We start from the raw sequence: 17,507 nt of genomic DNA on the forward strand, positions 1-17,507 counted from the left end.
TGGTCGTGATTGTCCTTTGTAGTTTCTCCAGAACTTCTTCCAAGGTCTTCTCTAGATTTCTGACCTTGTTGTTCTTTTCCAACTGTTTGCCCAGTGATGATATACGTCCTTTGTGATCATCATCATCATCTGATGCAATGGATATCACTATTATCATAGAAGACTTTTCTTTCTCAAGCGTAGGCAACAAAGTGTCAGCCTCATGCTGGAACTCAACTTTATCAAATTCTGTTGTAACATGCTTTAGCTGAGGTTGGAATGCTGATTCATGCACCACAACTTTCCAGTTGTGCTTTATTCTTTCATCTTTTTCATTCTTTGCTTTCCTCCTCATTTCTTCTTCCTTTCTTTTCTCTTCTTCTTCTTCTTTCGTTTTCTTTTCCTCTTCTTCCTTCTTTTTCTCTTCATCTTCTTTTCTCTTCCTTTCTTCTTCCTTTTTCCTTTTCTCCTCTTCCTTCTTTTTCTCCTCTTCGTTCTTTCTTTTCTCTTTTTCCTCACTCTTTCTTTTCTCCTCTTCTTTCTTTTTCTCCTCTTCTTGATCTTCTTCATCTTCTGAATTGGAGTAGCTAGTAATATTGCCAACAATGTTTGTACCATAACTTTTAAAAGGATCTTCCTTATCATCAAGCGTTGTATGTGTAATGTCCACTTGCATGGTATTAGTACCGATTGTAATTTGCAGAGTTTAATCTGTCATAACTGTGTCCTTAGCTGCCTTTGTCACAAATGTATCTACTGGTAGACTCTCAGTAGACTTCTCTGTGGACTCAATAGGTACACTTTTGTCTTCTGTTATGGGGGTTGCCCCCACTACATCCTTGATCTGTTTTGCAACGGTTGGTATAGAGGTCATGAATTTAATTATTGCTTGCTTTGTCTCTTCATTCACTTCCTCATAATTGCCACCCATCAAAAAAAATGTTCTTTTGTTCCTCAACAATGGCTCAATACCCTTCATCATCCTTTTCATGTCTTCGTTACTGTTAATCTCACAAAGTTTACTTGTTTCATTTTCTCTTATTCCTCTATCCTCTTCTACCAATCTTCTTTTTCTGTTAATTAACCTATTATACAAGTCTTGTGGTATATCTTTCTGAATATCCTCAAACCTTTTCTGAGTCAAAATCATATGCCTAACTACTGCATTCTCTAGTTGCATTCTATCCATGTTACTATATAAATGGTAATACTTATTCAATTGTACAAAGCTTTTATTGTCAATAATTTGAACATTCAAATTTTCTACTTTTGGTTTCCTGAGTTTCTTACTTGGGGTTGTCTTGGCTTTAGTCACAACCTTCTCAATAGGTTTATCCTTTGAATCTTCCTCAGATTCCTCTGACTCAATCATCTGCAATGTTTTCCTTCTTTTTCCTAGTCCACTGGATAGTTGCTTTGTTCTCCACTGGATAGTTGCTTTGTTCTCTTCTTGGATGGTGACTATGCTACCTCTTGTTTTACTTTGGTGAGTCTTTTAGATTTCCTTATACTTGGAGTAGTTATTGTTTGTTCACCAATTATCTTTACCTCCTCTTCATCCTTCTCGTTTTGAACAGGTTGTACAATAGTAGGTTGTACTTGTGCTACTATAGCATAGGGTGCACTAGGTATTTGAGTGGATGGTTGATGTAGGAGCATCCAGAGGTATAAGGGCAATCCTGTGTCACCCAAAAAAATGTACTTAGACTTAGTTTCTGTTTCATGTGTTTTCATTTTTGGACACCCATTTGGGTCAAATAAAGGTTCCAACCCTCACAGTTCCACTATCAGTGTGCTAGAAAATCCGGAAAAAATAGGATCATGTAATTGGGCCATCATTTTGGTAAACTAGAAGGTGTGAATTGGCCAGATGAATGTAATTGTGATTTAGAACATTCCAGAAAAAGAATCAGGTCAAAAGGCCCCTCGGTTTGAAAGTTATTGCAATTTTTCGGGTTTTGGAGACCTCCTAAGAATGCTTCAAAGTCAAGTTAGGGACATTAAATGACCTTGAAAAGGGTCGAAAATGGGGGATGAGCAAAGCTCATTCATAGGGCTATAGAGCGCTTCGAGAGCTTTCCGAAAATGTAAACGGTTCGTCAATCGGAGCTACGGTTCAAAAGTTATGCCTCCCGGAAGTTCGGTTACCGTTTCTGGATTCTTCTAGATTTGCACCGACTTCTAACGTAGCTTCTGGAGCCTTCTATTTGGTCGGTGGATGCCTACTAGCACCTTCTAGAATGTATTCCTAGTCCTTAACCCTCCGGGGTCTATTTAAGGAGATTCCTAGCATTGTAAAAGGCAGTTCGGAGTGGAGTTTGAGAGGAGGTACTGAAAGGAGAAATTATCTTCACATTTATGCTATTGTAAGCCCTTAGGGCATGTTTTGAAGTTTATTTTCTCTGTACTGAATGTACTAGCTTATTTTTCAGTTAATACAATTTCCCTTTTCTGTTGTGTCCATTCTGTTCTTGGGTTGTGTCCCCATCAATGGTCCTGCTACAGTGACTCCTTCTGCTGCTCTTGCAACTGCCAAAGGTGTAGCTACCAAAACTTTAGTTTGTCCACTTGCTCTCATTTCCATAGCTATACCCATTGCCTCTCTATATTCTTCTCGGTCATGCCTATCTCTTTAAGGATTGTGTCAATTTTCTTCTCAACTTTCTTCTTGATGTCTTTGTTGTGAAGTTCATTATAAACTTCCTTGACTTTTTCTTCATATGTCCCCCATCTAGGACATTCCTTATCTTTTTTTGATTCCAAGATAATCTTTGCATAACCCTCAATTATTTCTTCACGCATCTCACAACCTATTGGATCTATAAACTTCACTCAAGGTTCTACTGCTTCCATACATGTGACATCTGTTTCAACCATGAAACATATGTCATTCTTATATTTTTCCACTAGAGTAGGTGGAATTCTGAATCTCTGCTTCATTTTTAGACTGGAAACTTTTCATCATTTTTGTTATGTTTGTTGTTATTCTTTCCTTTGATTGCTTCCTATAATAGTGCGTTATCAATCTCATAGTGCACTGATCACTATCCCGTTCCGAGTCTGGCATACCATGGAATTGTCTGACCACTTGAAAGAATAGGTGTGTTAGTAGGGATTCAAATCTAAACACCTCATTCTTTGTCTTCAATTTGTAATGACCTTGCTCAAATCTGATCCCAAAATGCTGATAAAGGTTCAAGAAAACACTTTGCATACAAGGGTCATATGACTGATATAAAATTTCAGTATGCTTTTATGGCCCTTTCCTTCACTTAGCATCAATAAGAATGCTTGCAAGAAGACTCTGAATTGACTAAACAATGACCTAACATGAATGTGCAACTTATTTTGACAATATTCAATGCATATATGTGACTGAAACTATTTGCAATATGCAGCTACAGCAACTAGTAATTTTTACAAACACTTGGGATGCAAAATTATAACATTATTTATGCCAAAAAAGAGAACCTACAGCCAATTGACATTTTGTCAAACAATTGACATGCAAACTAATAAGCTGATCATGAATGATAAATACATATTCAATTCACTATATCAAACCAGAAACTTATGTCTCTTTTATTGCACATAAAATGTCAACTACAATGCTAGTATGAAATAGCCAAGACTCTTGGCTTACATCTGCATGAATAATGCTTAAATCTGTTACAACTTTCACCTACAGCCTTACCTCCTAATATGCATCTAAATGATAAGAACAATGCATGTAATATCCAAAGGAACCTGATTGTAGATGGCTGTAATAATTTTCTCCAATGCTGCCTTTTTGCTTTGCTTTTTTTTGTTCTGCTTTTTTACTTGCTTTTTTTGGATCTTCTTTTTCGCTTTGCTTTTTCGAAATGTTTTTTTAGATCTGCTTTTTCAGACTGCTTTTTTCAGATCTACTTTTTCGGACTGCTTTTTCGGATCTGCTTCCAAAAAATCAAACCCTCAGGTAGTCTGAATATACAAATTAAGCTCAACTTGAAATGGCTGAATACCACTTCCAAAGTGCAATCCTTCAGAAGGTCTTTCACTTCCTCAGTTATGCAATCTCTTGAGAGGTATCGTTTTCAAGGATTATGTTGAATATTTGCAAACCTGGATGGTGCCACAAATGCTCAAAGAGAATGGTAGTAGAATCATCAATTTTCGTCTGTCCCAAATGGGAGCCCAAGCCCTCTATTTATCTACTTTCCTAAGAAGTTACTAAGAACTTCTAGAAACATCCTTTTATAAGAAGTTACTAAGAACTTCTATAACATTATTTTTATTTTATGTATTAAGTGACTTTATAAGATATTTTTCAAGTCACTTTATTAAATTAATTAAATATAAAGTTACCTTTTTAATATTTATTTATTTGATAACTTTATAAATAATTAACTTAATACCACTTATTTATTTAATTAAAATAATTAATTAGTCATTCTCATAAAATATTCATTATTTTGGACAACTTAATTAATTAAATTAATTAAATCAAATTACCGCCAAAATGGGGACATTACACAATTTCTCAATATTGTCCAATAGCTACTGCTTCACAATCTCGCACATATTTACTTTTTCCTTCTTCTCTGTCATCAAATATGCTGCATGGATAAATCTAGCAGGTACTGAGTTCACTCTGGAACTGTAGTTCATTTTGTAGTCAATGATCTTATTGAAAACCCTAACATCAGTTTCTGTTATTAGACCAATCCTCATATTTCTGTCATTTGATTTTGTCTTCAGGTTAGTTTCAAGTTTCAACCAGCTTCTTTACATTCTTCTCATTTACTGGTTTGCTTCCTTCATTACTCAAACAAGTGAGCTTATGGATTATGTTATTGTCAATCATCACAGTGATGCCTCCCACTCAAAATATTCCTTCATGAAGTCTTCTCAAAATGATTCTGCTCCATTCATGATTGTCAAAGTCCATGTAAAACATATGCTTGATGATGTTCAAATCCTTCAAATGTGCAAACTCTTGCTTTAGTGATAAATCACCATTACATATTAGGCCTTCATGAATGTCACTGTCTCCAATGCTCTCAAACTTGCAATGTATGTAATCTCTAATGTCTTCTACGTGCAATACATTGTGCAGAACATGTGAGAACGCTTGAGGATCATCTTCTAATGACACATAAGGGTGCTTCTTGAATTTATAACTTGGCTTTTCACTCACATCACAAATTGTAGGGTTCTCCATTTTTACTTATTCAAAAAGCTTCGAAACACAACTATAAATGTGGAAAATAACTGAATTCCGCATAACTAGGGCTTCTTCCAATTCGCACTTGAAAATACTTCAATTCACTGTCAAATCACTCTTAACTCCTTAACTCTTCACATGATCAAATGATACACATAATCTTGTTCACATGGCTTATATCTCACGAAAATGATCTTTGCATTAATTGCGTGAGTACACAATTCGCAAAAAGCTGTTCCTGATAAGCAATAAACTTGATTTCATTTGCAATCACACACATGATCTCTAAATGTCATGTGCTCTTAACCATAGCTTCCACATATCATCTTCTATGTCATATTAACTTCGCAACTCTTAACTCGATTTCTAACTTCAGTTACATCTCTTTGGTACTTGATTTTTAATAAATATGTGCTTAATTCAAATAGGATGTATTACATACAATAACTGACTTCAATCTTTAATCAAGTGCATCAAAATACTATTCTTCTAATACTACATGTGAACTTGATGGATCTTTTTCTTTGACAAATACCTCTTTTAATTCTTCCACATGTTCTCTCAACTCATCTTTTTGACTCTAGTTGCTGCTATCATTCCTTCTGGTGTTTCTGTTATTGTTCCTTCTGAAATTTGGATTCCCGTTGATGTTCCTTATGTCCTTTCTGCAAAATCTTGCTATATGACCAAAATTGTTGCATAGCTGACATACTGGTGCATTTCTTCTCTGATTAGGTTCAGACTGATTCACTGGTGCTCTGCAAATTTTGACAATGTGTCCAAGGTTATTACACTTGTAACACACAATATGAATCCTTGCTCCATTAGGTCTTTCTCCTTCATTGGATCTGCTAGATGTCCTTTCATGGGATCTCCTTCTCTCATTACTTGCAGAGTTAGTATCTCTAAGCATTCTACTATTGCTATTATTACTATCAAATCTAGGTTTCTTACAATCAATTGCTTCATGACCAAAACCGTGACAATTATGACAATAAAAATTAGTAATAGGTTTGAATGACTTACCTGTATAGTCTCTTCATATGACCAACTTCATTACATATATAGCATCTACCTTTAAATTCATACCTTACCTCTTTAGGTGATTCAACTTGCTCTGTTTCCTTAGGTTCATCACTTTTCTCGGGTTGACTTGCTTGTTCAACTTCTTTTGGTGCATCTTTAGATTGACTAGATTCAATCTCATTTTGATCACTCTTCTTAGGTTCAAGATGTTCGATAATTGGATTTGGTTCATTTCTTGATTCAATTTTCTTTGTTGACTTTTTTCCAATAAAATATCCAAGACTAGTCTTATCATAGGAAGGTCTCTGAAAATATAGTTGCTCATCAATTTTCTCACTACTGGAATATACCTTTTTCTAATTGTTGCTTAGTTTGGGTCAATTCCCCTTTCACAATAGTATTTTACTTCTCAAGTTCTACATGCTCAATCTTGATAGATTCAAGTTCAGATGTACTTTAGTAAGATGGGATCTTAAATTTGCATTTTCAGATTTGAGATCTGATTCAACTTTGCTATCATTTTTCTTCAAACTTAGCTTTAGCTCAATGATGTTCAACTCACATTTCAAAATCTCATTTTCCTTCTTCAATGTTGATACCTCATCATTATCTTTTGTCTGCTTTTTAGGTTCCTTTCTGGATTTGAGATGATGGATCTTGTCTTTCAATTTCCCAATATAGTCTTTTGCATCTTCATATCTTTCGTTCAGGTTATCTCTTTCTTCAATAAGAAAATCAATCTGCTCAAGAGCTTCTTCAAGATTCTTCTGCAACTGTTCCATATCTATAGGGATTTTACTGAAGCTGTTAAGCCTTTTCTGAGTAATTGTGCTCTGATACCAATTGTTAGAAATAGGGAATACTGAGAGGGGGGGGTGGTTGAATCAGTGTTATACAAACTTTAGCCCAAAACTAGATATTGTTAATTGCCTTATAACTTGCATATGAAAGTAAACTAACAATGTTGAACAATAAACATAACCATACACAAAGAGAACTTATAACACCATATTTTGTTAACTAGGGAAAACCTCGGTGGGGATGGTAGCCACAAAATGATCCACTAAACAAAAGTATCCAATTAAGGATGTTGACCCTATTAAGAGTCTATTACATACATATAGTGTCTCAGTTCTTGTTAGAGGACTAGGCCCTGTTAAAAGCCTCAACCCTATTAGGAGTTGTTCCAACCCTGTTAGGAGTTGATATATGCAATTACAAAATGTATACAAGATGAGCCCACTACCCAAATATGCAATTATACAATGTAGTTCTTTATACAAAAGAGATAGATACAAAAACCTCTTTGCAATGCTGATATCTTCAATATCTGATCTTTCCTTTGCTTCTCTTCACATACCTCTGATCATACATCAAAATTCACATCATATATGTTTTGCATATAAGTTCGCATATCAGTCACAACATTCACACAACTTCACATATTGTTATCTTTTCTTTATACCTTTACAATTTACAAAACTGTCCAGTCAGCTTTCAAGCTTTCACACATTTCGCAAAATACAAAATTAATTCTTACACTCTTAGGGTTAACATTTAGGATGTCGCCGCTAATTTCAAGTAATTATTTCGTAAACAAAATAATTCCTTAACCCATAATTCACACTTTTCTGTTATACTCTGTTTTGCTTGTACATTGCCTTTACTGGTATTTAATTCATAACTTATTCCATATTGTCCGTATTGACTTGCACACTTACATACCTCACTATCTATACCCAACTGCGCATGTGCCAATAATATATCTATCATCTGTACACATCAAAACTGTCTTTGTTCTACTGGATAACTATCTAATACTTAAGACAATTTTGCATGTCTAACTGTGGAATCTTCATCTATACATAGTATCTTCTTTACACAAAGTATTTGTTGCCATAAATGACAACACTAACACTATTCCAACTTACCCTACTTAGCCATATTGCCAACAATATTGACATCAAAGTCATCAAAATCATCCATTTAAGTTGAGCAGTGGAAGCATCCAAGTCCGCAATCTCTGCACCTATATCCCAGTTCTTTGCATCCCCTTCTTTGTATTCTTTACTCTTGTGCGAAAGAAGGCGCAAGTTGTTATGCACAAAAACTAGGTTCTCTGCTTTTTTTTATTGCAACCTATTGCGCTTTATTGAGTAGATGAAAGAATAGGTGCACCAATTTCTTTCTTATGCAGAAGATCTAGCAACCTTTGAAGACAACACACGGTAAGTAATTAAAAGCAATTGTAATCTTTTAGCGATAGCATCTACAATCAGTAACCAAAATTAGAATCTTTCCATGTATGAAATAATAGCAAGATAAACTCCATGATAGCAAGATTAGACTCTAAGGTAAATACAACCGAAATATCCACGAAAGCAAGAATGAACTTTCAGAGATGGCAGCAGAGAAGACAAAAACGATACGGCCATTGGTGAAGAATGCCAAAGCATGTCTTTCCCTTGATCCAATCACCCCCTTCAATCATATTCATTTCAAGAAGCTTTTGCAGAAATTGTTGATTTATGAGAACCCTTGAGTGTAACCTTTCAACCATAGCATATACGATCAGTAACTAAAATTAGAATCTTTCCATGCATGAAATAATAGTCGAATACAAAAAAATCATGTGAACTGCCACAAAAGATATAATAAAAATGTCCGTCTTGATTAACCATTGACGGTAAAGATGATCATTCCTCCAATGGTGATCAAAGTTTTGATGACTGGTCGTTACTCAGGAAATAAATTTGCAGAAGAAGAGATGCTATTGATGCTGAGGTGAACATATAAAAAATGATAAATCATCTCTTAAACTTCCACATCGACAAAACCAGATGCAAGACAAAATGAAATAACCACAAAGCAATAAAGAACTTGAATAAAAAATAACATGAATAGAATAATAAGAAGCCATCTTAAATTGAGTATCTCTAAAGATAGACTTTGTAGAAGCTTATTTAGTAGAAGATCCTTTCAGAAGCACACCACATTTTAGGTAACTTGTCTAAATTAGGATCAACAACAAAACAAAAATAGGTAAACTGAATTCTATCACTGCTACCACATATTGCGAACAAAGATACTCAATGAAGTCTGCAATAGAAAAAACTAAAACAAGGGAAACTCCCTTATATGTTGTTTTCTAACCTTGCTCTGATACTATGTTAATGTTTTGCCCATAAATAATGTTGATTTTTAGAGGATTGCTGCAAATGTATTTGCACTGCCATGTTTGGTATGTGTTTTCGGAAGGCAGCAAATTCTTGTATATATATATTGAGAATCCACCAGGAAGAGACATGTCCTTTCATGGAGCATGTCTATTCATTTATTGGGTAATTAATATAATAATAAGTTTTAATTAATTAATTATATATATATATAATCTCCTTGTATTATTATTATATTTTTTCCTCTCACATAATACTTTAGATTTATATAAATTTATCTCACATTCATTTTATATATATATATATCTACAATAGTATTCTCTCAAAGGTTTTTTTCACTGAAGCTACCAAACATTAACAATAATGATAAACAACAATAAGGGAAAAGAAGAATAGAAATAGGTACAAAAGACACAAAAACTTATTCTGGGAAAATTCTTCAACTTGAAGGGAAAAGTCCAGCCACACCAGAAAAATATCTCTTTTATTGATAATGCTCAAGTACAATGTTTTCCATTTGATACCAGGCACATTCACACAAGGCAATCACACATACACACACACACACACACACTCTCACACACACACATATATATATATAGAGAGAGAGAGAATTGAAAGACCATATCACAGCCGAAGATCTCTTCAATTACTAAATACGACTCTTCATATTTCCAAATGCACGATTCTTCGTATGACACTTGTCTCGTCATATAATATTATCTCAAGTAATATCATAAATATCTTCTTCAACCTTTGACGAAGTACAAAGATATTATCTCTATCAAAACATATAGCAAAATTAGAGATAAAGATTTCTATCGCAGCTACAATCTTCAACACTTTGTAGTTTGTCTCACTTTTAGGCTTTTAGCATATTTTTGATTACCAAGGATGACTGAGTTTTGAAGTTACTTGTATTGGTCCCAGAATATTTTTGATGGACTTTGACATTAAACTTTTTATGTAGATGTTATAATGAATATTCTTCTCATAATATTTTCAAATCTTCAATAGTTTGAATTTCTTATTTGCAAGGTTTGAAAGTGGTTGTTTCCAAGGTTTCTGTAGATGGAGCAAGGCAACTTGTGCAGCTTGTTAGAAATAGATGGTTTATGTCTGCTATCTGATTCATTTTCAGTATATTTCATCATATTTTCCTGACTGTCAAGACATTATATTTTATTGACTTGTTATTATCATTTCCTCATACTATTCAGGAGATCTGTTTGATTTTATGTGGAACTAATTTTAAAAGAAAAACACACAAAAACATTATATTAGGAATTTAGTTTACAGCAGTCTGTCAGATTTCCAAAAAGCGGCAGCATAAGGCTTTCCAATAAATTAAGTACTGCTGGATAGCCTATCACAAGAGTCCACCTATGACAACTATTTTGAAAAACTAATAAAAATAAAAACACTAACAGTAATAATAGCATAAAACCTATAATATTGCTGACATGTAAAATATCTAACAGGTTGAGGAAACTCTAAATCCCAACACTATAAACTGCCAGGATGTATGCTCTTAACATTTCAAGTAATCAAGTGCTCAAGAGGAGGTCATTATCACAGTACTAAACAGAACATAAGCCAAAACAATCTAGTGCCCGGGGCCAAGCCTTCTACGGTCCTCCATATCAGAAATCAGAATTGCATTTGGAGGTTGCAGAAGCAATGCTCTGACCATTTTTATATGCGATTCTGCAGCAGGTGATATCCTATATTTGAGGCAATACAGGTGATCTCTTCACTTATCATTGCCTTCATCAATGGGTTAAGAAATAATTTCTTTAATTAAACATGCATAATAGGTCAGGGGATTGATAATATCCTGTCATATCATAGATGACTATAAATCCCCATAGTTCTTCCTTCCACTTTTTTGATTTGGTAGTACTTTTTCATTAGAGACTTGTTATTGAAATGGAAGAGACCATTCTTTGCTCAATTCTGATTGTCTTTCTAGTTGTGGATAACACACAATAGAGCTGATCGTTTTTATCTTGAGTTGTGTCCTGATCTATTTATTAGTCTCTGCCTATATATAGGCAGGGAACTAATGTTTTCAGTAGATCCCTACCTATTAATTTTTGCAATCAAAATTACTAAACTCTATGTAAATATTCTGCAGATTCTGATAATAGGATTAGACTTCAAATGCAAAGACTGGATTGGCACTGGAATAACTTTGGCAATAATACTTATATTCAGGCTTTTAATATTGCAGATGAGACAACTGAAGATCTTGGTATATGTAAGTACTGAAGTACTGAAATGCAGCAGATAACCTTTGAGGCTAAGAAGACCTGAAGAACAGACTGTAGGTTTATTGTGTGTTCCCAGACTGCCTTCTCAACCCTGCCTATATATCCAAAGGGTATGTCCCTCAAGGGACATCACCCTTAGCATTAACAAGTAATTAAAATACCTAAAGTTGGCGACCATAGGATAAAATTTAAATATTAGTTAGTACTAACTAAGGTTAGTTAAGTAAAACTAAGACCCGTTATACTCTGATCACTGGCACCTTTAGAGCATGTATAAGTAATTACCAATGCCTTTTAATGAAGTATATGCCAATGAGAGTTAGGCACAATCTGCACCCGTAGACCTGTGGATTATCTAGGTTAATTCTTTAACACTCCCTCTTAACTTGATAATCCTACAGAGAGATATTATATCTAGCAACATCAATATAAATGTTAAGCAAGAATTAATACTCTATATTTGTCTATCTCTACATAGTATCGTAAAACTTATGATACAAAGTCATATTACTAAACCTGTGATATGACAAATCACTGCTACTAGTGATAAAACACATGTTGTGACTCATAGAAGCTGGTACTTCTAAATCACAACTAGATCTTGAATTTAAGATCTATCAGAATGCAGGATAAACTTGAAGAATTTCTAGAATTCTTTCTTTATCTAATTTGTGACCCATGAACAAGTCAATGTCACAAGATGATCTAAAATTCACCTGGATCTTACAGTAAAATCTACTATTAGGACATTATCTAAGAGATTGTCATCTCTCATAATGCCTATTGCAAAAGTATTCATTATTTCAGAGATCGTCACCTCTTAAATAATGATTACATATGGTGGAGCCCATAACAGTCAATAGCCTGACAAAATAAAATTTTTCATTTTATTAATAATCAAATAGTACAAAAATGAATTACAACTCAACCATACCAAGTCTCTTTCTGAAATGTTCTATCTTTACTCTAGATAGAGGTTTGGTGAGTATATCTGTTGTTTGATCTGCAGTACAAATGTATTCCAATTTCACAGAATTCCTCTCTACCATATCTCTTACATAATGGTAAGGAATTTCGATATGCTTGGATCTATCATGGAAAATTGAATTCATTGAGAGCTTGATGAAACTCTGATTATCACAATGAATGATCATAGGATTCATGGCTTGCCCAAATAATCCCACAAGCAACTTCCTCAACCATACTGCTTCTCGAGAGGCCATTGCTGCAGCAATGTATTCAGCTTCTGTGGAGCTCTGAGCTACTGAAGACTTTTTTCTGCATATCCATGAAATCATAGCCGATCCTAAACTAAAACAACATCCTGAAGTACTTTTTTTGTCTTTAACACTTCCACCCCAATCTGAATCAGTGAATCCATGCAAATCTAAAGCAACTCTTTCATACTTGAGTCCATAATTGAGAGTATCTTGTAGGTATCTCATAATGTGTTTAACAACAACTAGGTGAATCTCCTTAGGTTCACACGTAAATTGACTTAAAGCATGAACCGCCTAGAAAATATCAGGTCTTGTATTTACTAGGTACATTAGAGACCCAATTATTTGCCTGTAGAGAGTAGAATCTATTGGAGGTGATTCTGCAACTGCTTCTTTAAGTTTATGCAAATTGGTCTCCATTGGAGAGGACATGGACTTGTAGTTCCACATTCTAAATTTCTTCAAGATATTTGAAGTGTACTTCCTTTGATTCAGTATGATACTATCAACATTCTGTTGCACTTCCAATCCTAGGAAGTAATGGAGAAGACCCAAGTCTTTCATCTCGAATTCTCTGATAAGATCTTTCTTGCACTGATCTATAAGATGATCATCACCTGTGATTAATAAATCATCAACATACAATATCAATATTACCATACCATCTTTATCCTTTTTATAATACAAGTTTGGATCGGCTTCATTCTTAGAGAATCCTAAGCCAGTGAGATATTTATCAATTCTTTCATACCAGGCCCTGCGAGCCTATTTAAGCCCATAAAGAGCTTTCTTGAGTCGGCAAACAAAAGCATTAGTATCATGGGTTTCAAATCCTTTTGGCTGCTCTATATAGACTTCTTCAGAAATCTTCCCATTGAGAAATGTTGTCTTCACATCCATCTGATGTACCTTCCATCCCTTAGAGGCGGCTATTGCTAAGACAACTCTAACAATAGTATATCTGGCGACAGGAGCAAAGGTTTCTTCATAATCAATTCCTTCTTCTTGAGAAAAACCTCTGGCTACAAATCTAGCTTTATATTTCTCAATACTTCCATCAACGACATGCTTTATTTTAAATAACCATTTTGAAGAAACAATGGATTTTCCTTTTGACCTTAGAACTATTTCCCAAACATCATTTTCTATAATTGATTGATATTCTTCTGTCATAGCTTCTTTCCAGGTGGGATCTTTAATAGCATCAAAAGGATTAGTTGGCTCTGTTTTGGATAAATCAATCATATTTGTTGTATAACCAGAGAATCTTCTAGGTCTTTTACTTTCTCTGACTGATCCTGAAGGTGCAGCAAAATCTTGAGCTGCTTCAATTGTTTTTATGGCCCAAAGTGGCCTTTTCTTTGAACTTTCTTCAAGGTTTACTTCATCTTTGACCTCTTCTAAGTTCTCTTTCTGGGATTTAGACTCACTTATGCTTTCAAAATTAGATAAAGGAGATGGTTCATGAGAATTTATTGCCTTTTTAAATGAAAGATCTTCCTCAAAGACTCATCCCTGCTAAGTTCAATAGTTTTTTGTCCAAGTATGAAAATTCGATATGCTTTAGAAGTTTCACTATACCCTACAAAGATACCCTTCTTTTCAAATGGTTTCAATTCGGTTCTCTTTTCTTTTGGCACATGAATGTATATAGGATATCCAAAGATTCTGAGATGACTTATATTAGGTTTTATTTTAGTAAATACTTCTTCAGGGGTCTTATCTTTAAGATAGGAGTGAGGGCTTCTGTTTTGGATGTATACAGTAGTACAAGAGGCTTCTGCCCAAAGATAGTATTCTAGATTTTGGTCAATAATCATAGCCCTAGCAGCTTCTATAATTGTCCTGTTTTTCCTTTCAGCTACCCCGTTTTGTTCAGGGTTATAAGGAATAGTATACTCCCTCTTGATCCTTGATTCTTTACAAAAAAATTTAAACAAATCTGAGGTATATTCTCCTCCATTATTTGTTCTAAGGGTTTTAATTTTATGACCTGAACAATTTTCAGGTAATGCTTTGAATTTCTTAAATCTTTGTAATATTTCTTCTGATTCTTTGCATTAAAAAAAATAAATCCATGTTTTCCTAGAGAAGTCATCTATGAACAAGACAAAATACCAAAATCCTCCAAGGGAGGGAATAGACATGGGTCCACATAAATTTGAATGAATTAATTCTAGTACATTACTTGTTTTTCTAGTACTATCATGAAAAGGTCTTCTAGTACTTTTACCTAGGGCACACCCTTTGCAAATACTAGGGTGATCTTGTTTTAATTTTGGTAGTCCGGTAACCATCTTTTCCATAGTAGATAGGGTTTTAAAGTTTAGGTGCCCTAATCTTCTGTGCCATATTTCGTTTGAATCTTCTGCTTTGTGAACAAGGGCTTGAATGGGTTCTATATTTAGTTCATACAAATATCCCTTTCTTTGACCAATTACTTTAGCTTTCTTGATGGAAGAATTCTTAGCCCAAGTTAGTACTTTGCCATCCGTGAATGCAACATTGTGTCCATCATCTTCTAATGCTGTAATTGATATTAAGTTCCTTTTTTATCCCTAGAACATATAGTACATCTTTCAGAAGGAGAGTATTTCCTATTTTTAGCTTCAAAGTGCAGCTACCAATCCTTTTAACTGAATGTGCTGAGTTATCACCAATAGTAACTTCACCGTTGACTTTGTCGGACAAGAAATCTAGAGTTTCTTTGTATCCCGTTATGTGCCTGGAGGATCCACTATCTATTACCCATGCCTTATTTGAGATTTCATTTGATAAGGAGGAATACAAAACACGATTCTCTGGATCATAAGTTTCCTCTTCTCTAACAATATTTGAGCAATTCGCTTGTTGTTTGGAGTTTTCTGGACAATTAGATCTAAAGTGTCCAAACTTTTCACATTTGAAACATTTTATTTTTTATAGGTCTTTCTTGGACTTTCCATTCTTCTGATTTCCTTTATTTTTCTTGAAATGCTTTTTCTTGCCTTTATACGAGTTGGCATTAAGAACATGAAGTTCTTCATCTTCCACTTTAGGTTTTCGTCCTTTCTTTAGTTTTCTTTATTCTTCCTGAAGTCAATCATTCTTAAGTTTGTTAAAATCCGGAAGCTGATCTCTAGCACTTATTCCTTGTGCAAATGTTTTCCATGATTCTGGCAGTCCATCTAAAGCCATGAGCGTTAGTCCGGTGTCATTTATGATGCTTCCTATGCTTGCCAATTCATCTCTAATACCAGCAACTCTTAGAAAATAGGAGTTGATAGATTCTCCTTTCTTTATTTGAATGTGATTTAGTTGTCTCTTTAGTGCAAGGACCCTCATTGCATTATTTACTTCAAATGCATTTTGTAATGCATTCATCATATCATAGGTAGTCAGATGTTTTGTAAGCATAGGTACGATGTCATTCTTAACTCCATCCAAGATGATTTAAATGGCTTTCCTGTTTCCATTGGACCATATGGATTTGTGAGGTTCAACAGGTGGCTGTTTGGATTCTCCATCAACAAATTGTCTAACATTATTTTCTTGGAGAATCATCAAGATTCTGAATTTCCATGCTTCAAAATGTTCCTTTCCATCGAATCTGTCCTCAGGCGTGATTGTATATGCCATTTGAAAAAATGAAGGATATCTACTGGATATAAACAGGTCTGATAATTAAAAAATCTGCAGAGCACTAGATCTGATAACAGGGCTCTGATACCATGTAAATATTCTGCAGATTCTGATAATAGGATTCAACTTCAAATGCAAAGACTAAATTGGCACTGGAATAACTTTGGCAATAATACTTATATTCAGGCTTTTATTATTGCAGATGAGACAACTCAAGATCCTGGTATATGTAAGTACTAAAGTACTGAAATGCAGCAGATAACCCATGAGGCTAAGAAGACCTGAAGAACAGACTGTAGGTGTATTGTGTGTTCCCAGACTGCCTTCTCAATCCTGCGTATATATCCATATCAAAGGGTATGTCCCTTAAGGGACATCACCCTTAGCATTAACAAGTAATTAAAATACCTAAAGTCGGCGACCATAGGATAAATATTAGTTAGTACTAACTAAGGTTAGTTAAGTAAAACTAAGACCTTTATACTTTGATCGCCGACACCTTTAGAGCAGGTATAAGTAATTACCAATGCCTTTTAATGAAGTATATGCCAATGAAAGTTAGGCACACTTTGCACCCATAGACCTGTAGATTATCCAGGTTAATTCTTTAACACTCTAAAGTTAGAAAGCTGTTTTATTTTTAAATTATTTTCTTATTATCAATTTCTTTTTTCTAATTGGCTGGTTGTAATTTTGGTAGGGGTTTTATTATTTTTCAAATTCAAAAATTACAGAATCTAGAAATTTCCAAAGATTTCATATATTATTTCCAGAAGTCTCCACATGGAATGGGCTTGGCTAAACACAGTCTGTTAGCTCACGTCAGATTCTGAAATCAACAGCCAAGCCTACCTGCTTTCCCTGTCAATCTTTAGTGGCACTGCTCAGAAATCCCCATCCACAGAAGCAATCAACAAACAACAATCAGAAATGATAATAATAATAAGACCAAGAAATGTGCTTTCTCAGAAAAAAATTCTCATCTTGCTTGGTTCTTTGTTCTTCT

General features: G+C 34.4%; 1 protein-coding gene across 7 annotated transcripts in view; it reads left to right on the forward strand.

The window, feature by feature from the left end:
• LOC149532531 (biotin--protein ligase 2-like) overlaps positions 1–17,507 on the forward strand; it is a 101,461-nt gene that overhangs the window by 15,192 nt on the left and 68,762 nt on the right. The window contains exon 2 of one of the 7 annotated variants that reach the window (XM_089807682.1): positions 10,869–11,131. The exons of the other annotated variants lie outside the window; for them this stretch is intronic. The gene's annotated coding sequence lies outside the window, so the exon portion shown is untranslated. The remainder of the gene's footprint in view (positions 1–10,868; positions 11,132–17,507) is intronic. 7 annotated transcript variants of the gene reach the window in all.

The sequence above is a fragment of the Cupressus sempervirens genome, chromosome 10 (genome assembly GCF_028749045.1).
Source record: "Cupressus sempervirens isolate cs-2001-9-10 chromosome 10, ASM2874904v1, whole genome shotgun sequence".
NCBI lineage: Eukaryota > Viridiplantae > Streptophyta > Pinopsida > Cupressales > Cupressaceae > Cupressus > Cupressus sempervirens.